The sequence below is a fragment of the Urocitellus parryii genome, chromosome 8, assembly GCF_045843805.1.
Source record: "Urocitellus parryii isolate mUroPar1 chromosome 8, mUroPar1.hap1, whole genome shotgun sequence".
Lineage (NCBI taxonomy): Eukaryota > Metazoa > Chordata > Mammalia > Rodentia > Sciuridae > Urocitellus > Urocitellus parryii.
The window spans coordinates 140,768,480-140,795,355 of record NC_135538.1 but is presented as its reverse complement, the minus strand read 5'-3'; the positions used below and the strand labels follow the sequence as shown (position 1 = coordinate 140,795,355).

General features: G+C 41.2%; 1 pseudogene; it reads right to left on the bottom strand.

Moving 5' to 3' along the window:
* Window positions 1–21,061: 21,061 nt before the first annotated feature.
* Window positions 21,062–22,216, bottom strand: LOC113179887 (cAMP-dependent protein kinase type I-alpha regulatory subunit pseudogene; annotated as a pseudogene).
* Window positions 22,217–26,876: the final 4,660 nt, after the last annotated feature.

Below are 26,876 nucleotides of genomic sequence, written 5' to 3'. Positions count from 1 at the left end.
AGATTTTGTAGATTCCTTAGGAATGTCTACAGTCACATCTTCTGCAAGTTTTGTTCTACAGTCTTATTTCTTCCTTTCTTGGCTCTAGTTTGTAAGGAGGAAACACATTGTCTTTTTATCATTAAGTATGTTAGCTGTAGGTGTTTTTGTGTGTGTGTGCATCAATACATATAATAATCTTATTTTTTCTTTTCTTCTTTAGCCTGTCAATATGGTAGATTACATTGATTTTTCACATATTGATCCAACATTGCATCCCTGGAATGAATCCCACTTGGTCATGGTATATAATTCTTTTTCATATTGCTAAATTTGATTTGCTAACATTTTGCTAAGCATTTCTGTGTCTATATTCCTGAAAGCTGTTGGTCTGTGGTTTTTGTATTTTTTTTTTGTTTTGTTTGTTTTAATAGTCTTTGTCTGGTTTTGGTATCATAATTCTAGGTCCGTAAACTGAATTGCAAAGAGTGCCCTCCTCTTCTAGTTTTTGGAAGCAATTTATAGAATTAGTGTTAATTCTTCTTTAAACATCTGGTAGAATTCACCAGTAAAATCATTTAGGCTTGGAGATTTCTTTTCTGGGAGCATTTAAATCACAAATTCAATTTCCTTAATGGTTATAAGGCTATACAAATTATCTGTTTCATATTGAATGAGTTGTGGTAATTTATCCTTTTAAAGAATTGGTCCATTTCACTTAAGTTGTCAAATTGATGTGTGTAAAATTGTTGGTAGTATTCCCGTCTTATACTGTGGGTGTCTGTAGGGTTTTTTTGGGGTGTGTGTGTGTGTACTGGGGATTGAATTTGGGGCACTCGGCCACTGAGCTACATCCCCAGCCCTAGTCTGTATTTTATTTAGAGACAGGGTCTCACTGAGTTGCTTAGCGCCTTGCCTTTGCTGAGGCTGGCTTTGAACTCGAGATCCTCCTGTCTCAGCCTCCCAAGCCACTGGGATTACAGGCGTGTAGGGTTTTGTTAAAGAAAAAAAAATTTCTTGATATTTGTTAAAGGAACAATAGAGCAGACTGTTCAAAGTCAAGGAGGGCTCTTGCAGTGGGGTTTCCTTATGATAGATGGAGAGAGACCAGGGTCAACTCTGAAAACAACAGGACAAATGGATATTTTTAGCCCAAGGATCAGGGTGGGGTCAGAAGATGGAAAATCACTGGGAGGAAAGATCAGGGGTGGGGGGGGGATGAAATTCTGGCTAAACTGACTGGACAGGATTATTGCGGAAGGCTGGCCTGGGTGATAAGATATTGAGGATGGAGGGTAAGGAATTCCATCAGATAGGTGGGGGGTTTGCAGTAGAATGACCCAGCAGGGTTCTTGCTAAACCTGGACTAAGCAGAGGTGAACTCAGAAGCCAGGTTAGGACCTAGTTGAGAGGACAGCTCGGTGATGCCGCTTAGAGCTCGGGCAGAGAACTTTCAGTCTATATTATTTACAGCTCCATTAATGGGACTGGGTCTCTCTCTCTCTCTCTCTCTCTCTCTCTCTCTCTCTCTCTCTCTCTTAGTTTTGCGAACTTTACGGATCTTTTCAAAGAATCAGCTCCCATTTTTTTTTAAATTTTATTTTTTTTATTGGTTGTTCACAACATTACAAAGCTCTTGACATATCATATTTCATACATTAGATTGAAGTGGGTTATGAACTCCCAATTTTACCCCAAATGCAGATTGCAGAATCACGTCGGTTACACCCCATTTTATTTTATTAATTTTTTCCTATTGTTTTCCATATGATTGATTTGCACTCTTTATTCTTTCTTTCTTTTTTTATTATTAGTTGTTCAAAACATTAATTATTTCTTTCTTGCTTTGAATTCATTTTGCTCTTTCTCAAGGTTCTTGGAGAACTTTTCTTGAGACGTCCCTGTTTTAATAGGTGCATTTTTCATTTCCTTCTCAGAATGGCTTTCGCTGTGTTCCGCAAATTTTGATGTAGACTATTTTTATTTTCACTTTGTTCAATGTATTTTTCTTAGTGTTCCTGACATCCTTTTGGGCTCACGTAGTATTTTAGAAGTGTGTTGTTTAGTTTCTAAGAGTTTGGACATTTTCCTGTTATCTTTCGGCTCTTGATTGCTAATTAGATTACATTATGTATGCTATCTGATTTGGATTCTTTTAAATCTGTTTTATGGGTCAGCATATGGTCTATTCTTGGTATATATTCCTGGACACATGGAAAGAATATACACTGTGCTGTTATTGGGTGTGGTTTCCTATCAATGTTGAATAGATATTATTTGATGGAATTAATGCAGTGAATTTTTGTCTCAATTGTTGAAAGAAGATGTTATATTGGACTATATTTGTAGATTCGTCTATTTCCCCTTTTGGTTTTATCAGTTTCTGCTTCCCATGTTGTAGCTCTGCTGTCTGGTACATATGCTTTTAGGCCTGTTATGTTTTCTTGGTGGATTGATCCTTTTTATCATTATGTGATGTCCCTCTTGGTATTTGATTAGGGTTTTTCTTGTGTATTGCTGTCAGATTTACTTTGTCTGGTATGAATAAAGCCACCCTTGCCTTCTGTTGATTGATGTTTGTAAGGTATAAGGTTTTCCATCCTTACTTTCTATTGCCTACATATAAAGTGTGATTCCTCATACACAGTGTATAGTGAGGTCATATTTTAAATATGCTCTGCCAAACTTAGATTTTAATTGGAGTATTTAGACTATTTGCACAGTATAAAATAATTCATATGTTAGAGATTAAGCCTGCCATTTGATTTTACGTTGTTTTTTGTTTTGTTATCTCTATTTTTCATTTCTTTGTTTCTTTTTTTTGATCTCCCTCTGAGCGATTGAACATTTTTTTTCAGAATCCCATTTTGACTTATTTATAGTAGTTTATCTTTGTACGTGAGTGTGTGTTTGTATGTGTGTATACATATATATGCTTAGTTGTTACTTTTGGTATTGATATCTATATTGATATAAACAAAACTCATATACATATATGAGTTTTATATTTATATATAATATATATAATAAATATATAATAAATACATATATTATATATTACATATATAATATAATTATTTACATATCATGCTCTATGGCATTGGAATTTTACTGGTTTTAGAAAAGTATAAAAAAAAATTACCTCTCTTTACTTTCCTTCTTTAAAATTATCTTACATATCTCCTCCATATGTATTTAGTACCCCATCAGATGGTGCTAGTAATTTCTGCCTCAGCCGTCAGACGTGATTTAGAAGACTCAAGAGAAAGAGAGTCTCTTATGACATGTTAATGCTGGCCGCGTTCTTTCTTCCTTTCTGCTTAGAGAATTTCTTTAGCTGTTCTGTTAGGATAGGTGTGCTGGTAACAAGTTGTCTTACTTTTTATTCATTTGAAAATTCCTCGGTTTCCCTTTAGTTTCTGAAGGATGTCTTTGCAAGCTGTGGGATTCTGATTGACACTTATTTGAGCACTCATTAAATGTTCCTTCGTTTCCTTCTGGTCTTCATGGTTTTTGATGAGAACTGGGCCCTGTTTCATTGTTTACCTTCAGGTAAGGTGCTCTTTCTCTCTCTTTTTCGGTACCTGGAATTGAACCCAGGGGTGCTTAACCACTGAGCCAAATTACTAGCCCTTTTTAGTTTTTTATTTTGAGACAGGGTCTTGCTCAGTTGCTGAGGCTGGCGGCTTTGAACTCGTGATCCTCCGGTCTCAGCCTGAGTTGCTGGGATCACAGGTGTGTGGCACCAGGCCTGGTGCTCTTTTCTCTCTTGATGTCTTCAAACTTTTTTTTATTTGATTTTAGTTTTCTGAAGTGGTAGCTTGAATGTGTCTTGGTATGAGTCTCTTGTGTTTGGGTTTACTCCACTTCTTAGATATGTAGCTTTACATTTTTTTTTATCAAACTTGGGAAGTTTTCAAGCATGATTTCATTTTCACCTCTGTCCTCTTTCTTTTTTTTCCTTCCGAGTGTCTTGTGACACAAAGGTCACATCTTTGGTTACAATCCCACACATCTCTTAGGTTTGTTAGCCCCTGCCATTGGTTTTCTTTCTGTTGTTTAGTCTTGGGTAATTTTCATCGTTCAATTTCAGTCCCCGTATCCTTGAATTTTTCCCCCTTGTTCTGCTATTGAGCTCAGGAAATGCATTTTCTATTTTGGTTATTGTATTTTTCAGTTCTAGGATGAAATATATATATATATATATATATATATATATATATATATATATATATAAATAACCAGGGATTGAACCCTGAGATGCTGGGATGCTTAAGCACTGAGCCTTATCCCTAGTCCTTTTATATATTTTATTAGAGAGTCAGGGTCTTGCTGAGTTGCTTAGGGCCTCGCTATATATATTTTCTATTTGTTTGCTGAGAATTTCTATTCCTAATTTGAGAGTTTTAAAATGTTTTCATTTGTTCAAATGTGTTTGCAGGTGCTTAGTAGGACATTTTTATGATGGCTGCCTTAAAACCAGTGTTGAGTAATTCTAACTTCTCTGTCACCTTGATGTTGGTATCTATGGATGGTCTTTTTTCATTCAGTTTGAGATCTTGCTAGTTCTTGGCATGATAAGTGGTTTTTGGTTAAACCTGGGTATTTTTGGTAAAATTATGAGACTCTGGATCTTATTGAAACCTTCCGTCTTAGCTAGCTTCTGGAATAGCAGTGTGCTACTTTATTACAGTGGTGTGGAGGAAGGTGCCTCCTCAGTGCTGACAGGGAGGGGGGCCGTCCAGGGGCTCCCTGTGAGGCCTGTGGGAGACTGGGAGTATCAGCTCTCCAACAGGCCTCGACTGAGAGCTGGGTGGCAGTAGGAAAGCAATGACTTATTACTGTCCCTCTGTTTTGATCAGCTTTTCTGTTACTGTGACCAGAAGTCCTGACAAGAACCACACAGAGGAGGTCAAGTTTATTTTGGCTTAGGGTTTCAGAGATTCAGTCCCTGGTGGGCCAACTCCATTGCTCTGGGCCCAAGGTAAGAAGAACAACATGGCGGAAGGGTGTGGAGGAGGAGAGCAGCCCAGGACATGGCAACCAGAAGCAGAGAGACAGAGAGAGAGGGCGAGGGAGGGCGGTGGTGGTGGTGGGGAGGGAGCGAGTGTTCTGATCGCCAGAGACAAAATATAAACCCCAGTTTAGTCTTTTCCACTAATACTACCTCTCACAGGGGGTGCATTTCCAGCTCCTTACCTGGTCTTTTCTGAGGCCCGCCCTTGTGCCGAGGTTGGGCACCTTGTGATCGCCTTGCTAGGGTGGAGGTTTGGACTCACTCCTCAGTCTTTGCTGGGCATGGGTGTGGGTAGGGCTTCGGGTTTTTTTGTAATGTTTCATTGGAATGGAACAGGGTTGTTATCTAAAAGTTTTCCTGTCTTGCTGGTTTGCCCCTTTCTGGGTACTTGTTTTATTTATTTATTTGTCTGTGTCTGTTAAAGATTTTAGATTGTGCTGGGTGTGGTGGCACCTACCTGTAATCCCAGTGATTAGGGAGGCTGAGGTGGGAGGACTGTAAATCTCAGGCCAGCCTGGGCAATTTAATGAGGCACTATAAGTAATTTAGCAAAGACCTGGTCTCAAAATAAAAAATAAAAAAGGCGGAGGGTGTAGCTTAGTGATAGAGTGCTGCTTCGTTCAATCCCTGGTACCCAATCACTCAATCCATCCATAAAAAGTTTAGGTTGATTTAGAGCTACAAATGGGTTATCTGAGGCAAAAAGAAAACTCATGGAACTCATCACTGGATCATTCTTTGGGTCCTACATCTCTAGCTGCTGTGTTTCTTCCTTGTTTTTAGACTCATGTTTGTTTTCTGTATGATGCCCGGGGTCTTTGATCATACCTAGCAGGAGGAGAAAGCACGTCCACATCACCATCGGGTCAGAAGTGCAACTTTTGGTTGACCCCTTTATAAGGAGAATGTTGAGTTCTTCAGAGTGTCTCATTTTTTTTTTTCCCCACAGTGGTATTTTCCTCGATTCCTGTTGCCTTGTTAGAAGAAATTCTCTTCCGTCCTCGAGGGTTACTCTCCCTGATGGCTCCCAGACGGTCACGTTTCCTGTGGTTTGTTCTGAAAACTTGCTTCACCAATCATCCCTTCCTACTTGTACCTTCTGTCTTATTTGATAAATACCCTCCTTCAGCTCGAGGCCCACTTGTCTTAAAGAAACTGACCTCTGCCCTTCTCTTTTCTGGCCCATCTTGTTTTGCTTCCCCTAAATGGCCTGTCTTCTTGAAGGCACTCTCTGAATTTTCTGCTCCCACTGATTTACCCGCTTCTCCACCCTTGGTCCCTTGCCGTCCATCCGCCGACCTCAGGGGTCTATGGAAATTGCATTCTCAGAGGTCACCAGTCCCTTCTCGGTGGTCAAATCCGGTGGCCTTTTCTCAGTCCACATACACTTTCGTCTCTTTGTGGTGTTTAGCTTTGAGCACTCTGCACACTCTTGGGTTTCCTGGTTCTGAATCACCCTCCTCTCTTCTTTCTTCTTCTCCCTTTCTTGTTTCTTTTAGGTTTTACTCTCAAACTTCTTTTCTCTCTCATTCAATCCATGGCTTCAACACATGACTGATTCCCAAGCTCTATGCAAAGGGTCCAATTTTCTTTTTCTTTTCTTTTCTCTCTCTCCTTTTTTCTCTCTTTCCCTCCCTCCCTCCCCACCACTCCCCTCCCTCCCTCCCTCTTTCTTTCTTTCTTTCTTTCTTTCTTTCTTTCTTTCTTTCTTTCTTTCTTTCTTTCTTTCTTTCTTCTCTCTTTTTCTTTCTTCTCTCTCTCTCTTTCTTTCTTCTTTCCTTTTCTCCCTCCCTCCCTTTTTCTCTATCCACTTCTGACATTTCCCCTTGACCTTCATTTGGACATTTCCAGTTGCTTCTCATTTGCCACAAACCGTACAGCCGACCCTTCAACAGTATTATGTCCAGGAGAGCATTTGGCTCTTTTCTGAGTTCCAAATTCCTGTAAGTAGAACCAGCCACCAGGCCCTGAAGCGTCAATGTGCTGTGTGGCGAGGCCGGGCTCTCGCTTGTCGGTTTCTGCTAGAAATTCACCCCTTTCTTGCTTTTGCCCCCTTCTCATCTGTGCTGCCATTTCCCAGCTAAAGTAAAGTTTAACTTTTTGCCTGGAAATCCCAACAGCTCCTTAGCTGATCTCCTTGCTGCCTCCTTCTTCTCGTCTACTCTGTTGCTACCTCGAGGCCTGATTCAGCTCCTTTTACCGGTGCCTGATTTCCTTTGGCAGATTCTTCTGTGACTTGCCTCCACTTACCTCCCCAGCGATATTCTGACACTATTCCCCTTGCGGGACACTGTGCTCCTATAAACTGAAATAGCTATTGTTTCTGTCTTCCTAACTTTATTCCCCTTTCCACCATTTCTCTAACACTTCATGTGTCTCTTTCTTTGGCTTCTGATCACTTTAGAAGATGGGGGGGGGCAGGCACTGTGGTGCACGATTATATTCCCAGTGTCTTGGGAGGCTGAGGCAGGAGGATCTCGAGTTCCAAGCCAGCCTGAGCAACATTGATTAGTTAATCCACTCAGTGGGACCCTGTTTCTAAATAAAATACAAATAGAGTTGGAGATGTACTGACTTGACTTCTAGACTCTCAGCTAAGGGTGAACTTGGTTAATGACTGAGTGATAGATTCATTCATTTATTTCACAGATTTCTAAGGTTTGCTAGTTTCTATATGAACTACTGGGAAGGTGATAGTAGACAAAAAGCTTCTGAGGAGGGGGACATCTTGGGCTCCTTATTCTTTGTTGTTGTTGTTAGTCTGTTTTAATACTGTCAATAGTGCCTAGTCGTGGATCAGCGCCTAATACATAGTAGGTACTCCTCGTTAAGTGAATGAATGAACTAGCAAATATGTAAGATGAGAAATTATTAAAGTTGCATGATTACTTGATTTTCGACTTTCTGGCATTGAAGACTTCCCGATAAGACAAAAAATAAAAATTGAGCAGCAGAGAGAAAATATTTATTAGAAGAAAAAATGCAAATGAAGGGACCTATCATCCGGGACTTTTCGATTAAGGCTCCAATATAGCAGACTAAAAAAATACCAGTTTTACAAATGACAGCAACATTTAAAGAACTTCAGTATTGAAAGATGACTTTTTAATAAAAATAAGATCACGACTCTGGGAACCGTCTATTTCCACTAGCACGGTACCCTTCATTTGTGGCTTGTTATCCTAATAAGGCATTTGTCCGCTTGGTGCTTGAGACAGGGGTTTCATTTTCCTTCCTCCTGAGGCTTTCAGTGTGATTTTTTCTGGGCGCCACAGTCTGCCCCACTTATAAAGCGTGTCTTCTGCTCATGGAGGTTTCTTTTCTCAGCTTTCTGGGATGGGCTTTGGAGTTTGAACAAAAGAATTGCTGGAGAAGGAAATAGCAGAGCAGGAAAGTGAATGGCGCCCGTGAATTCCTGCCCTTTCGACAGAGGGTTCTGTGCTGGAATGTCAGCCGTGCCTGCAGACACTGGCTTCTTGTCCCTCGCATCTCAGCAGGGTTGTTAAAAGCCACCTCTAGAGATGGAAGGCTGAGGCAGCTGCTTCTCTGTGCCCCAATGTCACACCCCCAATTCTTGCTTGCCTCTTAGAACGCATTCAATCCATTATCCGTGGTCCATAAGAATAAAACCAAGTCATACTCGAGATTTCGTTTGTTTTGCTTCATGCTGGTTCTTGAATTCTCAAACCCCATGTTTCATAAACTTTTTTATTTATTTTTTTAAAAAAATTCCTGATAAAACCCCTTTAAACACATTTATAGTTATAGAGTTACCAGGTAGATGCCATCCTCATAGTGACTCATTTCTAATCTAATGTCCTCTGCCAAGGACATTAGAATGAGATTCTAATGAGACATTAGAATGAGATTCCAGTAAGAGACATCTCCGAGGGCACCCTCTGACGAGTTGCCCTCATGTGAGGGTAGACACATGAGACAGACTGCAAAGTTAAAGATACTTTATGTATGTATTTGCTGCTGTTTGAACCCTGGGCCTCACACATGCCAACGCACACAACCGACCTCTGAGCTACACTTTGACCCCAAAAGATATTTTGATTTCTTTCTCCAAAGGAGAACTGAAGACCCCTTGCTCTATCTTCTCAGCGATTTCATCTACAAATCTCTATTTCTTGAGATGATCTCTGGGGTACCTGTCAACCAAGTTAGTAAGTAGTGTTTGCTGACTTGTTCCATGCCAGGCAATGCCAGACAATCTCAGTGCCACATTCTATCTAGGGCCATTACTGGATTTGGGATTGACGTGGGGGTGGTTAGGAAGGAGAGATTGTTCACCTTTCTTCTCTCTCTCTCTCTCTCTCTCTTTTTTTTTTTTTGTTGCCGTGGATTGAACCCAGGGCCTTGTGCATGCAAGGCAAGCACTCTTCCAACTGAGCTATATCTGTTCTCTTTTACTTAGTACTTAAGACTTGTTATTGGTTAGATGTGAAGTGTCCTCCAAAAGCTCACATGTGAGACAATGCAAGAAGGCTTAGTGTTGAAATGATTGGGTTGTGAGAGCCTTAACCCGATCAGCATATTAATCCCCTGATAGGGATTAATTGAGCAGCACTGTAGGCAGGTAGGATGTGGCTGGAGGAGGTGGGTCATTGGGGCGTGCCCTTGGGGTATATATTTGGTGAGCTGAGCTTAGTCTTTTCCTGCTTCTTGGTGAAATAATGTCCTGAGCCATGCCACACTCTTTCCCCTTGCCTCTGCCCCTGAGGCGTGGAGTCAGCCACCGATGGACTAAGACTTCTGAAACCATGAGCCCCCAGATAAACTTTTCCTCCTTAAAATCGTTCTTTTCAGGTATTTGGGTCACAATGGTGAGAAAGCTGACCAAAACAAGACTGTTCTTGGGGGAAGAGAAGAAGTTTTCCAAAGTGATACAATGCATAGTTTTAGGGCACCTTTATGAGTAGTTCTTCTTCCTGGTATTGAGGTTTTTTTTTTTTTTTTTTCCTTTTCTTTCTTTCCTTTTCTTCTTCTTTTTTTTCTTTTAGTTTGTTTCTGATAAAGGAAAAGACGGACAAGAAAAACAATTTTCTTTTTTAAAGGAGGCGCCATTCAGCATGCATATTGTGTTCATGGTCTCAATACTGACTGATTTATAGTCCAGTGTTAGGAACAGGAAGGTGATGATAAAGAGAAGCTTTTGAGAACACATACAATGGGAAGTTGGTTAGTTACACCACGCAGCAGAACAACTTTTGCACAAAACCAAAATGGCAGCTGGTTCTGAGGTTTCATGGACACATAACAGCCCCAATGCCAGAAACCAAAAAATTCTATTTAAGCATTTTTTTCCCCTCTCTATAGGAACCGAGCCTGTCAGCAGCATAAACACTTGCAATCCTGCCCTTCCTAGGATGCATGTGCTATCGAAAAGGGAGGTGTTAATTGCTGTGCTAATTACAACATGATTGCTTTGCACTTGTTTTGCACTTGTAGGTGATTAAATTTTTAACGAAGCATATTACTTGGCACTGTTAGCACAGTTAACACATTTCTCTCTCTCTCTCTCCTCTCTCTCTCTCTCTCTTTTTTTATGCCTTGGGAGAAGTCCCGCACCGCAGACCCTTCTCTGGCTGTGATGTGCTGTTGTGCTTGGAACAAGCCTCTGTTTGAGCTGTCGGTTACAGGACTCCAGCTTCCTGGTTGGGAAAGAGCAGCAGCCGATGATAATCATACCCAGCATGATGGCACTGGCCAGATGCGAACGCAGAATCCACAAAGGTATTAGCTAAAAATTAGGCAGAGCTGCCAATCCCGGTTTCCAGGCTTCATTTAAAAACCACAGCGACTCCAACCAGTCAAGCGGCGGCGGTGTCGAAGGGTTTAGCAGGAAGGTAGAGAGATGACAGCAAGTTCCATGTGATTTATTTCTGCTTTACAGCCCACGTCCCCAGCTGAACTGGAGCACCGGAAACTTGCATCTGTTACGTGGACAGCCTTGTGTCTCTCGCTTCCCACTGTGCAGCAGGCTGGATTTGGGGCTTGTGTGACTTCTGTGCATGCACATCACACTCTTTCTTTCCCTCCCCAGGCCTCCTGATCCAAAAGTGCCTGGGAAAACAAGTGCCATTGTAAGAGGAGAACTGGACAAGGCTGGAGGGTTCTCAGCCCAGGAGCTGGGGGTCCAGAGAGATGAACGTCTCTACCTTGTCTTTCCTGCTGCAGCAAACAAACAAACACACCTCTAAACCAGAAAGTCAGGCATCCAACTTTTCATGACTTGCCTCTCGTGACTTGGCAGTTTTTTTGCAGCAAGGAGCCTGGGATGATTGCTCTGAGGAGAACTGAGTGAACAAAGGAAATAAATTAACCCGATTGAATGAGAAATGCCTGCTTATCATAGGCGTTTTCTGTTGACAACTGTTCTGGCAAGCTCATTAGGCCAGCGTGGGCTGATTCAGGCAAAGGGCAAATCTGATTCTCCAAAGGAACAGGAGGACTTCAAAGGACAAGAGTGAAGATTTGGTTTTTGAACCTGAATCAATGCACTTGTAGAACATTCTATAACTTTTACCAGTCCAGAGGAAAGACTTGTTCCTATACCACATAGCCTATAGACACCTGTCAGGAGTACAGCATCATGAAGAAATTCACAGTGGGAAAATATTCAGGATGCTACATATGGTGACATGACCAAAGATTTAAATTTTTTTTTTTTAGTTGTAGATGAACACAATTTTATTTATTTTTATATGGTGCTGAGGATTGAACCCAGTGCCTCACACATGCTAGGCAAGTGCTCTACCGCTGAGCTACAAACCCAACCATGACCAAGGATTTGAAAACAACTTCTGCATTGACTAGGATATTATCCCTTATGATATGAAAATTAATTCCATTTTACACTGTCAGTTTCATGATATCCTTCCATTAAGAAAATCCTCTCCTATCCTAATGAACTATTGGCTGGGTTCTCTCTTTCTCTGCTTTTGACTAATGAGTTTAATTACTTCCATTTGCAAACTCCACCCTTCTCATCAACTTTGTACGTTAGAGCATCTATCGATGGATGGCCTGGCTTCCATCAGATATCATTTGATTATCCAAATAGAGGAATGGGAGATGTGCCAACGTGAATATTCCAGGGTATCAAGTCTACATCCTAAATTGAAATTAAAAAGGGTATTGAAGCCAGCCACTTTAATGTATTACTAAATATATATTTTTTTTCTTTTTTTTTTTTTTCTCATTTTGGGGAAAAAGTGATTTGGAGAAAAGATCATGAGTTCGTATGAAATAAGGTTAAATGTTCTGAAGGTGTCCATAACATGATTCATTCAATAATATCCCTATTTAATATTTAAAAAATATTTTTAGGAAGACCAATGTGCCTAGGGTTTTATGAACTGAGTGTCCATTTGAAAAATTCAGCATCAATTTTTCAGCCAAATTTTGCTCTTTCACTCTTCAGCCAACATAAGGGACTGTGACTCTGTCAACTTTTCAGCAAACCCTCCCTCTTTCTAAGTCTGTTTTATGTTTCTCATTCTCCTTTTTCTCTCCAGGCTGCATGGGGCATCAGTACAGTCACCCCTACTGCAATGAAAAATCAAAGATTCTGCTGCCTTAACTTTGCTAATAAGATCAGCCTCCTTTCTGTTTTCTCTTTCCTTCCCTCCCTCCTTCCCTCCCTCCCTCCCTTCCTTCCTGTACTTGTGATTGCACACAGGAGCATTCTGCCACTGAGCTACATTCCCAGTACCCTTTTAAAAAAATTTTTATTTTGAGATAAGGTCTTGCTAAGTTTCTGAGGCTGGCCTTGAACTTGTGATACTCCTGCCTCAGCCTTCTGAGCTGCTGGAATTACAGATATGTACCACTGTGCCTACCTGTCTTTTTGAGTCCAGTTAGATTTTTTTTTTAAGCCCTTATGCAAATGCTACACTTCCCTTCTCTTTTTTTTTTTTTTTTTTGTTTTTAAAACGGGGATTGAACCCAGGTGTGCTTAATCACTGAGCCAGTGTCCCCAGCCCTTTTATTTATTTATTTATTTATTTATTATTTATATTTTAAGACAGGGCTTTGTTAACTTGCTGAGGCTGGCTTTGAACTTGCTATCCTCTTACCTCAGCTTCCCGAGCCTTCCCGAGCCTCTGGGATTATAAACATAGGCCACCCTTGTTTGTTTTTTAATATTTATTTTTTAGGTGTAGATGGACACAACACAATGCCTTTATTTTTTTAAATATTTATTTTTTAGTTTTTGGTGAACACAACATCTTTATTTTTTTACTTTTCTGTGGTGCTGAGGATCAAACCCGGGTCCCGCCTGTGCTAGGCGAGCGCTCTACCGCTGAGCCACAATCCCAGCCCCTTGGATTTGTTTTTGATAGACACACTAGGCCAGAGTTCTCCTTGACCTTGAGAGAGACGTGCATGAAGCCTGATCCATTTGCTTTCTGAGCGGGTGTGTGAGGACATGAGCACACTCAGGACTGTCCAGGGGACACTGCAGGTGTGGCAGGATCAGCCGCTCATTCTCCTCATGAGCACTTGAGCCCAGTCTATGACATTTCGAGAAGGCACAGGAAAACAGCAAAAGGGCTCACAGAGTTCCTGGGTTAAAAGGTGAGTACCCGGAGAAACAGGCCACTTGCCGTGTGTGATCTGATGCTTAGGCAAGCCACAAGGCCACTTTCAGTTTCCCGGTCTTCCTAAGGACTTTTGTATTTTTTGTTTTTTATGCATAGTTTTTCTTCATCTCCTCTGGACACTGAGCTAATTGCCCTCCAAGATTTTGATCAAGCAATTTCTTCTATGTACCCTCTCTTGCTGTGTCTTTTAGGTGTATTTTTTTGGACTGAGACATTTTTTAGGTAGAGGTTAAGCATCTCTAATCTGAGATGCTCCAAAATCCAAAATTTTTTTTTTTGAACACTGACAAGACATTACAAATGGAAATTTTCACTCCCGACCTCATGGAACTGATTGCAGTCAAAATGCAGGTACGCTAAAAATGTTGTATGAAATTACTTCAGGCTATGTGTCTCAGGTGCCTAGGAAGCACAAAGGAATTTCATGCTAAATTTTGTGTTTGAATTTCTCTTTCTCAAAGTATCTCATTTGTATGCAAGTACTCCAAAATTTAAAAAAAAAAAATACAAAATCTGAAACATTTCAGGTAAGGAATTCTCAACCTGCATAAGATCTTAAGCAAAATTAGAGCTTGAGTAAATAGCAAAGGTTTAATAACCATGGACCATTATCCATATAGTAGTCTGAATTTTTTAAACTTTAATTATAGAAAAAGGGAAGGATAGTGAGATGAATCTGACCAAACTTTCCCATGAATATACCACAACGAATCTCACCTCTCTATATATCCATAAAATACTAATTAAAAAAAATATTTATATATATATAAATAAATAGAAGAAAAATGAATAGAGAGAGGAAAAGGAGCCAGGGGGAAGCTGGAGGGGAGGAAATGGGAAGTAGTGGGGACTAAATTAGAGTAAATTATATTCCATGCTGGTATAATTAGGTCCAAATGAATACTAATATTATGTATAACTAAAATGAAATAATAAAAATGCAAAAAAATTAATCATAAAAATTTTAAACACTAAAAGTAGAAAAAAATAAAATACTGAACCTATAAAATCTAGAAAATAATGACTGTTTCTCAGAATATTATACGCTTCCAAGAGGAAGGCAGCCGGTCCCTCCTGAGTTGTGTTCTATACTCCAGGAGCTGCTGGTGGATAACAGGGCAGAAGTGAGGAGAAGCTCTTTCTTGCACACAGCAAAGGTGGGAAGGTCACTGCCGATCTCCTGACATTTGTCCTCAGGTAATGAAACCACCAGGTGTGAGAGGTAAGCGCTGGAATCTTCCAGAGTAACTTGGATCCTATTCCATGGCCTCTTTCCCGAGCTTCTAAGATATTTATAAGCCTCAGAATGTGTGGCAGTTACAGACTCAGGTCCTGGATAGACAGGCTTGCATCTGACTGGGTCAGCCACTTAGGAAAATCTTAAGCCTTTATTTCTTCACCTGCAAAAATTGTTCAAATACTATTACCTGTCTCAGAAGTTTTGTTTTGAGAATTAAATATGTTTAGGTACATAGTGTACTGGGTACCTGCTATTTTTCCTTGATCCTGAGACTCACAAATTAATCTCTCTGAAAGATGATCCACAATGTCATGATTCAATTAGTAGCATTTTCTGTCTTGGTGGTTCACAAAATAATGGTGAATCTTCTGATGATAGTCTTTGATTTTATGAAATATCATAGTAAGTGCTTAAAGAATATTTGCAATCAAGGTCATGATGATTATAGAGTCTCTTTTCATTTTCTCAATTCAAACTTCTTATTGCAATTTCTCTACTTTTGCCAGTGAGGAACCGTGTGATCTTGGGGAAACCGTTTAACATTTTTAGGATTCAGGCTCAAATTTGAATGGGATGATCTCTATGTTTTCTTCTAGCCTTAAAGTCTTAAGATGTAACAGCATACTACAGGGACACAGCCACATCAATGTTTACAGCAGCACAATTCATAATAGGTAAACTGTGGAATCAAACTAGATGTCCCTCAGTAGATGAATGAATTTAAAAATGTGGTATATATACACAATGGAATATTACTTAGCAATAAAAGAGAATAAAATCATGGCATTTGCAGGTAAATGGATGGCGTTGGAGAAAATAATGCTAAGTGAAGTTAGCCAATCCCCAAAAAACAAATACTGAATGTTTTCTCTGATATGACTGACCCATAATGGGGGAGAGAGGGGGAGTATGGGAGGAATAGACAAACTCTAGATAGGGCAGAGGAGTGGGAGGGGAAGGGAGGGGACAGGGGGTTAGCAATGATGGTGGAATGTAATGGACGTCATTATCCAAAGTACATGTATGAAGGCATGAATTGGCGTGAACACATTTTATATATGTAGATATGAAAAATTGTGCTCCGTATGTGTAATAAGAATTGCAATGCATTCTACTGTCATGTATTTATAAAATAAAATCCATAAAAAAGATGTGCCTGTTCTTGGAGGACAGCGAAGGAGAAAACCTGTACAAGTGTGTAGGGAAGGGCAGGGCCCCTCCCTATACCTGTCAGCAGCCACTGGGACAAATGGGACAAATTGCTTGGTCTCCATGAAGCAAACACCCTGTTTCTCTGGCACTCCCAGGACCTGTGGCCACCAAAGTGGGTATGTGGGATAGAAGTTCCTGGCCTCCTATCTACTGTAGCAATACTCACATGGTTATGGGAAACTCTGTCCCAGGAGTGTATCTACAGGGTGTGTGTAAAAGAAGGTGGAGTGCAGAATAGGCAGGCTTTCTTTAGGAAGAGTTGAAACATGCATCGTGCACTGGGCTCACCAGTGCCGCCCTCATCTTGCCACTCTGTGGTCTTTATTAAAAAAATTTTAGCCTAAAGTTTCTATCGTTACAATTGCCCCCTGGGCTGTGCAGCCATCTGGGAGCACTGCAAGTATTAAAAAGTATTCAATATGGGATCTCCGAAGGGTGGGGGAGGAAGCTTCTTTTCCAGCCTTCTCCATTATGCATGGATGGGAGATCATTGTGTGGCTAATAGTCATTACAGAGACCTGCGAGCCACTGGGATTCCAGCCTTGAGGTTATGAATAGCGTGCTCAGAGGTCATACGGTGATAGGTAAGATGAGAGCCGAGGGAGAGGGAATGTGGTTGAGGCAGTTCCTGGGATATTTGGGGAAGGCGGAGAGTCTCTAAAGGAGGCACTCCTGAGGATGTGAATGTGCTCTGGCTCATCACCGACCTATCATTATTTTGTGTGAGGCCATCTTGGATAAACCTAAGTAGGACATGCCTGCACTACATTTGTGTTTTCTCAGTCTTTTTATTTATATTACATTGTTTTTGCAATAGTTTTGTGTAGTAGAAAGGGCAAATATTATATTTGCAAATGAGGAAGCCAATATGGATTAGCTCTTCAGCAGCTCAGAACAAAGACTGATACTGTTTTCCTGACTCCCAATTCCATCCTCTTTCTACTGTTTTAAGTTTCCCTCTGCAGTAACAAGACAGGGAAGCCACCTTCTGCACATGGTTATCCTGGTCTCCAGCTGCAGAACGGGCCTGCTGTGTTTCTGAGGATCTAGTACCACAAATTTAGTCTACATTGTCATTGTTTCTCTTGTAGAAAGCACTTTGGTCTTCAACAAACACTAGATTTGAGAAGAAATGACCAGAATGGACTAAGGTTTTCTGCTTTTAGGATATTCTGAATCTAGTTTTCTCCTGCAGGTGATGTTTCATTTCTGGCCAGAGAGTTCCCATGGTAGAAACAGAACTCTGAATGAATGACTTTCTTCCCAGAGAGAACCTCAGAGTGAGAAGTGTTTTGCCAGCAGAGTGGCCTCTTCACAGACGTGACTTTTGGTCTTGTGTGTCTAACCTCAAACTCAGTGGCAAAAGAGCAACAGGAAATCTCTTGAGAACTATAAGATTTCCAACAACTAAGTGGGCCAAATTCATGGCAAGTGACATTGGTTTGTTTCCCTCCAGTTTTAACCAATATTCAGAACATGCACAGAACCAGGCCTCAAAGGTGGTAATGGTGGTGGGGGGCAGTGTGCTTTCTCACCATCAAAACACATCACCTGTCCACTGGATGCTAATGTGGATGAGGATTTTTGGTTTTCCTTAAAGATCTCCTTATATACTTGTAGTTCGTATATGTTAACCCTTTAGGTTCACAGAAAATTGAGTGGAAAGTGCAGGGTGCCTTGTTTCCACACATGCATGGCCTTCCTGTCACCAATGTCTCATGCCAGAATGGTATGTTTGTTACGACTGATGAACTTTCATTGACACAACATTATCATTTCAAGTCCATAGTTTGTGAGGTTTTGCTCTTGATGCTGTACATTCTATGGGCTTTGATACATGTATATTGACAAGTATTTGCTATTGTATTGTACTGAACAGTTTCTCTGCTCTAAGAATCTTGAGTGTTCTGCCTATCTGTCTTTCCCCTTTTGTCCCTGGAAGCTACTGATATTTTCATCATCTCCACAGTTTTGTCTTCCGGAATGTCATATAGTTGGAATCATATAGTATACATCCTTTTTAAATTGGTTTCTTTTACTTAGTAAAATACGTTTTCATGGTTTGAAAGCTCATTTTTTTTGTAGTATTGAGTATTTCATTGATTGGGTGTACCAAAGTTTATCCATTGAACTTCTGAAGGACATTTGGGTTGCTTTAAGCTTTAGCATTAAAAATAAAGTTCTTATACTTATATATCCATTTGTGGATTTTTATGTGGACCTAGGTTTTCTTGTAGGCATATATTAAGAAGCATAATTGATGGATTTTTTTTAAAGAGAGAGAGAGAGAGAGAGAGAGAGAGAGAGAGAGAGAGAGAGAGAGAGAGAGAATTTTTTAATATTTATTTTTTAGTTTTCGGTGGACACAACATCTTTGTTTGTATGTGGTGCTGAGGATCGAACCCGGGCCGCACGCATGCCGCTTGAGCCACATCCCTAGCCCTGGATTTTGAATCTTTGTCAAATATCAATTGATAAAACTTATGTGAATGTTTCTTGGCTTTATGTTTTCTTCATTGATTTGTCTATTTGTTCATAGATACCACTTATTATACTGCATTTTAATAGTAAGTCTCGAAGTTAGTGTTATTATTCTACCTTGGATCTTCCTTAACATTAATTCAGCTATTCTGAGTCTTTTGTCCATCCATATAAACTTTAAAATTGGTTTGTCAATAGCCACAAAATAACATGCTAGGGAACTGATTGGAATTTAATTGAATACATAGGTTAAGTTGGAAAGAACTGGCATCTTTAAAATATTATAATATCCATAAACACAAATTACTTCTCCATTATTTGATTCTTTTAAAATATTTTTAATCAAAGTTCTTTAGTTTTCCTTATATATATCTTGTATATATGTCTTAAATTATACCCAAGTATTTCATTTTTTGGGGTTCTGATGTAATTTTAAATGATGTTAATGCATTTTTTAATTTCAAATTCTAATTTGAATGTTCATTGCTAATATTTAGGAAAGTTATTGGTATTTGTATGTTAATCTTGTATCCAGCAGTCTTTCTTGTAATTGCTTATTAGTTTCAGGAGGCTTATTGTGAGTCTTGTTCAATCTTGTTATCTATGAACAAAGACAGTTCTATTTCTTCCTTCCCAATCTGTATATCATTTATTTCTTTTTCTTGTCATATTGCATTAGCTAGGACTTCCAGTAAAATGTTGAAAAGAAGTGATGAGTGGGGACATTCTTGTTTCTGATCTTAATGGGAAAGCTGCAAGTTTCTCACCATAAACTTGATGTTAGCTATATATTTTTTAAAAAATGATGTTAGCTGTAGATGTTCTTTTTTTAAGTTAATAAGAACATATTTTTTAAATTTTTAATTCTTTAGGTATAAAAAAGATAGGTAAACACAAAGTATAGAGCAGAAAACCCTCATTTAATGTAAATTTTGGAAATTAAAAAACTTGAAACAAGGTGGCTTTTTATCCCACACTAACATGTAAATAAATTTTCTTTCCCAGATTTATATTCTAAAGTTAGTAACAACCTAAAATCTGTGAAAAATCTATCATGTCCAATTTAAATTACCTGGGAAAAACTAGGAGAAAGGACTATTAATCAGAACCAGTTGCACATAGATGGAAAAATGCTGCAGTCACTCCCAAATATTACCCTACAATATACATAAATCATAATGAAAATAAAAGTGCCTACATTATAGAACTGTGAAATTGTGTTTAAAAATAATAAAAATAAATTGTTAGGTATTGTTGGAATATTATAACTCATAAGGCAGGAAAATACTGAGTTACAGATAAGACTCAAAACACAAGTTGACTTGAAAAAAAAAAAAAAAGGTTGTCATAGAAATACAGGACAGGCAGGAAAGCAGGTCTTCCAGCAGGATGGATGGACTTTTAGACACATAGACACATCCCACCTCATCCTACCCTACCCCACCTCATCGTAAGTTTTAGCTGACATAAAAAGGAGAGGGGTAGTGTTAAACCAAAGTACAAAACTTATTCCTAAACTTCCTGACCCAATGAACTTATCGGGGGAAAGTTCTTGACAATGCAGTTTGTCCAACTGGTTCTTCTCTTCAGCAACATCACCTTCATTTTTCTGTGTCATTTACTCTATCTGTATCTACTCAGCAAATCCAATTTCCTGGAATCAGAGTCTAGTGAACATAGGACATCATACTGGAGTCAAATGAAGAACATATATTAACCAAAAGCTCTAAGTTAACAACCAAAAGTGTAGATCTCAAATTCTTATTTTGAATTCCGCATCAGAAACAGTATTTGGCACTAGCTGGATAAATAAAATCTGTGAGCTGAGGCAGTTGTAGTTAAATCATAAGCCACTATTTGTAGTCTATGATTTGGTTTCAAACTTAAAGGGCTGGTATAGATAGCCACACTTAAAAATTATTCAGAGTTGGAGAATAAACAGTAATAAGATACAAACAAAACCAGGCAAATTAGTTTGGCAAACAAAAATTCATCTAATAATGAGCAAAAATGGGGGTTGTTTCACTGTTAAACTAGTTTTGATTACAGGCAGATGTCTTTTTATTCTGTTTTTTCTATATCCGTTTTTTCTTAATCCATACCGCTTAGTGAAAACCCATTTATTCTATCAAGAAATACAGCATAGTTGGCCATAGTCTAAATATGCTTGACTGGAAAATTATGTCCCACAAAAAAACCCTGCAATGTTACATCATTACTCTATGGTAATTCATTGGTGCTGGCATCTGCCCTCACCAAAAAGCATGGCACTCACTGCCCAGTTTGCACACAGCACTACACAGAGAGAAGCAGTAACAGCACAGTCTATAGAACTTTATTTATTTGTGTGGGAGCATTCAGTGAATGCTCCAAATCGAGAACGGTGCAATAAAAGCAACTTTTCATATAAACAGACAAGAAGGTGTGATGCCAGTGGCCACTTGGCGCTTCAAACAGAATTAAGCAAGAGTGATGCATGAGTAGGGAAAAGGAGAAAAGGGAGGCACAAGGAGGCAGGTTTCAGACAGTCAGTGCCATGAAAATGTTGTACTGCTGGATGTTTCGTTTGAGGATATCTGAGCATGGGCCAAGGACTCGTTCAAATCGAAGTCGATCCAGCTTCACACACTTCAAGGGGCCACATGCAACCACCGTGGCCGCACGAGGGCGATTCTTCAGCAGTGCAATTTCACCAAAATAATCAGAGGGCCCCAATCTTCCCACTTCCACAAAATCTTCGTTTTCGGACCGACGCTGCAGCACGGCAGCCGACCCCTCCAAAATAATGAAGAACTCGTCTCCCGGTTCTCCCTGCACCATGATGTTCTGTCTGTCTTCGAACTGGACGGGCTCCAAGGCATCGGCTACCGTGAGCCGCTCCCACTTGTCCAAAGACTCTAAAATCGACACTTTGCTGAGGAACTCTTCGTACATCTGGCGCTTTTTCAGCGTGCTCCCCATCAGGATCCTCCGGTAGCTGTTTCGGTCAATCCCCCACAGTTTCACGTTCGTCTTTGCTTTGACCGTGGCTGCTCTCGGGGTCCCATAAATCAGGGCGAGTTCTCCAAAGCTCCCTCCTTCCCCGAGGACGGTGGTCCATTCGTGGTTGACGTAGACGTCCATCTCTCCCTGGTCGATCACATAGAAGATGTCCCCGTCGTCGCCCTGCTGGATAACCGTCTCTCCGGCGGCGAAGGAGACGGGGAACATGGCGTAGAAAATATCATTCTTCTCGTTTTCATCCAGGTGCGAAAACAGCACGTTCTTTTCAATGGCTTTGGCCAAGGCGGCGATCGTCTTGAAATCTTTGGGTATGACCTTTCGAACGAAAGACACGGCGTCTTCCTCCGTGTAGACCTCGGCGCTGATGGCGCCCCGGCGCCGCCGGCCCTTCACCACGGGCTGGGGCTGGGCCGCCGCGGGCTGGGGCTGGGCCGGCGCGGTCTCCTCCGGGCAGGGGCCCGGCGTCTGCTGACTCTGGGAAAGCCTGGCCTCCTCCTTCTCCAACTTCTCAAAGTACTCCCGGAGGAACGTCACGGGCCTCTCGGGCCGCGCCGTGCACAGCTGCACGATGGAGTCCTTGAGCAGCGCCTGGATGTTGTGCTTCTGCGCGTACAGCTCGCACTCGCGGAGGCTGCGCTCCTCCTCACCGGCCGCCGTGCTGCCGGACGCCATGCTTCCTCAGGCCTCGGTCACGACCCCCCGGACCGAGCGGGCCCACCCCGCATCCCAGGCCAGTGGGAAGGCCTCCGTGATGGCGAGGAGGCCAGCGGCCCGGGGGGAAGGGGAGCGGAGGGGCAGGGGGAGGCGCCCGGGGAAACGGAGGAGCCAGGCCCAGACCACCGCGCGGGGTGCGGGGCAGACAGGCCCGCGAAGGAGAGGGAAACGGATCTCGGGGAATGGCTAGAGGGAAGGGTGGACGCGAGGACTCCTGCCGAGCCTCGAGATCAGCCGAAACCGGCGGGGAAAAAGATGGCGGATTCCGGTAAAAGCGAGCAGTTGTCCTTCCGGAAATGGGGGAGGGCGAGCGAGCGAGGAGGCCGCGAGGAAGCCAAGGTGCGCGAGGCCCCACTTCCGAGAGCAGCCGAGAGCAGCCGAGAGCAGCCGAGAGCAGCCGAGAGCAGCCGAGAGCGTCCGAGAGCGTCCGAGTGCGGCCGAGAGCGGCCGGGTGGTGTGCTACATGGGGCCTTAGATGGAGATTCTTTATGAAGTTAAGGAAGTTCAACTCTATTCTTGGTTTGCTAAGAATATTCTTAGCTTGACTGCTTGGAGTTTGCCAAATGTTTTTTTCTCCATCTGTTGGTATGATCCTATGATTTTTTCTTTAACCTGTTGATGGGATGGATTCTCTTCAATTTTGAATGTTGAATCAACCTTGGACGCCTTAAATTCCACTTGCTCTTAGTGTATCGTTCTTTTCAAACACTATTGGATTTGATTTGCTAATATTTTGTTCAGAATTTTTGCATCTGTATTCTTGGTCTGTAGTTTTTGTGGAATGTCTTTGTCTTATTTGGATATTAGGGCACTGCTGATCTCCTAGAATACGTTGGGAAGACTAGGGGGATTTAGAGTATGGTCCATCCCTTCTCCCAGCTAGCTTAGGTTCTGATCAAACTCCAGTAGGTTACGATCTAGTAAGATAGTTTCTCCTGAAGTCAGAAAAATAAGTGCTGAGTGCACTGGTCTATTTTAAAAAGATCCCCTTTTTCAGTTTTCCTGCTGAAAGCATAAGGGGATCCTTCTCTGATTACGAAAGTATAGGGACCCTCTGTGATTTGGGTCATATGGAATTTTAACTGTTAGACTGGTCCACACTGAGTTTCCAGCAATTCATCAATTATAGTTCAAGTTTGCCTACAGCACTGGTTCCTGAGTTGCAAATCTCTATGTCTGCTGGTTGGTCTCTCCAATTCTCGGGGCAGAGGTTTGCCCTATGACCTTACTTTCTCTGACAGAGTTAAGTAGAGTTACTGATTTTCAGTTTGTTCCGCTTTTTAACCTAGGATAGAGTACAGACTTCCAAGCTTCTTACATGCCAAAGTGAAAACTGGAAGTCTTTGTCCGTTTATATCTTTAAAACTTATTTTTCAGTCCTTCACCACATAGTATTTCTGTCCTATAATATTGACTGAAACCGGAGGAAAATTTTCTGGCAGGATCATTTGCAACTTTCAGGCTCGATTCTTTGGAGGAAATTATGCAGACAGAAGCCTAATCTTTCAGGAGTTTGATTCTAGTTTTTGCAACTTTCTTTCCAAAGTTAGTTGACTTTTTTTTTTTTTTGGTCCAAAGTTGTTAATTGAAACATAGTGAATGAGTTGTATTGTTAACTGATGTTTTGAGTCATGAACAAAGGAGGAGTTGCTATTTAGGAGCCTCTGATGAATTCTTAAAGTACAAGAATTGAAAGAATGAAGACATCAGGGTGCTATTCCTAGTAATTCTAAAAGTTTTGTAAGTATCTTGACAAATAGGATTACATAAAGGGGAAAAACTGGAGCTGTCTGCCTTTCTTTTACTGTCTTTACTTCAGTAATAAGAAAATCACTACATTTATGAGAGTACTACATATTTGGGTTTAGTAGGAATAACTGAGAAATGCTTTCCAACCAAATGCTTTCCAACCCAGAAGAGAAAAAAACTTAGTTTTTTTTAATAAGTCTCATAGAAGATATTTATCTAAAAAATCAGATTAATTGGTATAAATAAGAACTAATATTGTCCTTCCATATTAGTATTTGGTATTAAACTTTAGTAGATTCTTAAATATTGAGTGCTAGATGAGCAATTATTTCTGTTTAGATTTTTGGTTTAGTTTGTTTTTGCATTTTCGTGTGTGTGTGTGTGTGTGTGTGTGTGTGTGTGTGTTTTCAGTGCTGAGGATTGAACCCAGAACCTTGTGCATGCCAGGCAAGTGCTCGACTGGTCTAAGCGACACTCCCAACCCTTCACATTTTCTTGAGGCAACTAATACTATAACCTAGTGGTCAGGAGCATATCTCAGAAGTGGACTGAAAACTTGCTGTCCATTTACTGTGAGTGTGACCGCGGACAAATTAATTAAGCCATCTGCTGTGGTTGGAATGTGGATTTCCCCCAAGGTTTCAGGTGCTGGGCACTTGGTCCTCACTGGGGCAGTACTGGGAGATGAAACTTTGAAAAGGAGGTGGCACCTATTGGGAGGTCCCTAGGTCCACGAGAGGCGTGCCTTCAGAGGGGATTGTGGAACCCAGTTACTCTGGCAGGTGATCTCTCCCACTCTGATCTGCCATTAGGCCCACATCAGAGTCTCAGCCAGGGGGCCTGCCCTGTCTTGGACTTCCATCCTCCAACTGTGAGCTAAGCATCTTTTCTTCAGAAGTACCTGGCTTCAGGTATTTCATTCTAGTAACAAAAACAAAACAAAACAAAAAAAACAGACTAGTACTCCTCTCCCCACTGGTTTGTTCTTGGGCAGAATGGGGATTGAAAGTCATTTTCTCCCGGGGATCTCATGAGGATCCAACAGGATAGTTCCAGTAAGTGTTCAATCCATGTTAGTTATTTGTATTTTAAAAAGAACACTTCATTCAAAGACATACACTCTTATGAAGAGTATTGTGATTATTGATGAAACCCCTAAGACATTTGAGACTTTGGAAGAAAAACCTACCACTCAGTGTTCACAGAAGAGCACGGAGCTGCTTTTCTTCAGATCTGTCGCAGTGTTTTCCGTGACTGTGAAAGGTGGTGTTGTCCTTGATGTCACCCATTCCCAAGGTGGGTGCACTGGCCTTCTCCTCTAGGCTAATGTAAATGGAGACTAGAGTTGAGGGGGATAAAGAGCTGCACCCAGGGAGGGTAGGCAGCCGGGGAAAGATGGAGAACCCCGGAGTCTCTTTAGCTTTCTGACAGAGTGCACCTTGGGTGAGCAGAGTCTCTTTCCTGTTTGAACCAGTGGTTTGGCAAACTTTCTGATAATGACTCTATTTGGCTTTGAGGGCCACAGAGTCTGTACACAACGTCTCAACTTGTGAAGTAGAAGAGCATCTCAGACAGGAGAAAAACTGACTGTGGCCATGATTCAGTAAAATTTTACTTCTAGAAACTGATGGTGGGCAGGAGTGGCCAGCCTCAGATCTGGAGTTCTCCCAACTTGCAGGTAAGTAGATGGAGTTTTGTTAGGGTCTGTAAACAAGCAAGATGGCGCCTGGCAAAATGCCAGAGGGAGTGGTTTGTGAAGTGGTGCCAGCGAGCCATTAAGTGTGGAGATTCCTTATTGGTTGACTGCTGTAACGAGTTTATGTTAATTAAGATAAGCTGTGTGGAATGTATATATACCGCTCCTGTCCTACAATAAACGGCTCCCTCTCCTGCTGTATCAATGTACACAAGTTGTTCGTGTCCATCCCCCCCCCCCCCCCCCCGTTATTTTGCTGCAGCTGGACTGCAGCAGAGTTTTCTAGCTCCATCTATTTACCTGCAAATGCCATAGTTTTATTCTTTTATTGCTGTCATCCCAAGGGTGATAGAGAACATTCGTTGCTTTCGCCAGACAGCTGTCTCTGATGAAAGTGGGAGGCCATTTCCCCTCCTGGATATCCCTTCATCCTTTCTCACACCACTTCTCCTGCCCACCACTTAGGTGTATGGTAGTGACTCAAGAGGTCAAGGCTTGGTTCCATCCTGAAGCACAGCAGGATATGTGCAAGCCTGGCCCTCCTAGAGTCTCAGAGTGGTGTTCATTCAAGACAGAGATGCTGCTCCTGCTTGTCCTCCTCCTCTTCCTCCTCCTCTTCCTCCTCCTCCTCCTCCTCCTCCTCTGGTGTTGGAGACTGAACCCAGTGCCTTGAACATGAACATGCTAAGCACATACTCTATCACTGAGCTACATTCCAGCTCCGAGCTTCTTGATTATACCCATGACCTTGCATATCTTTAATGTCTTATTTCATTAAAAGACCCTCTCCCTTTTAGGATTCAAGGACTTAAAAGGAAGGAAGCAAGAGGTTCAGAAAGTTCCAGAAGCTGGAGATTAATTTAAGTGACAGTACCTAGCATCCCACTCAAAATATTTTTCTCCAGACACAAACCTGTGTCCTCACAGAGGAAGAGAAACCGTTCCTAGACTCTCCTGGACTTGAGATTGAGACCTTATCTCCCTTCGATTTAGACTTTCTGGGGTCCTCAGTAGGTTCATCTCTCTTTTTAAAAAATTATTTTATAATTTATATATGACAGTGGAATGCATTATAATTCTTATTACACATATAGAGCACTTTTTTCATCTCTCTGGTTGTATATAAAGCATGTTCACACCAGTTTGTGTCTTCACACATGTACTTTGGATAAT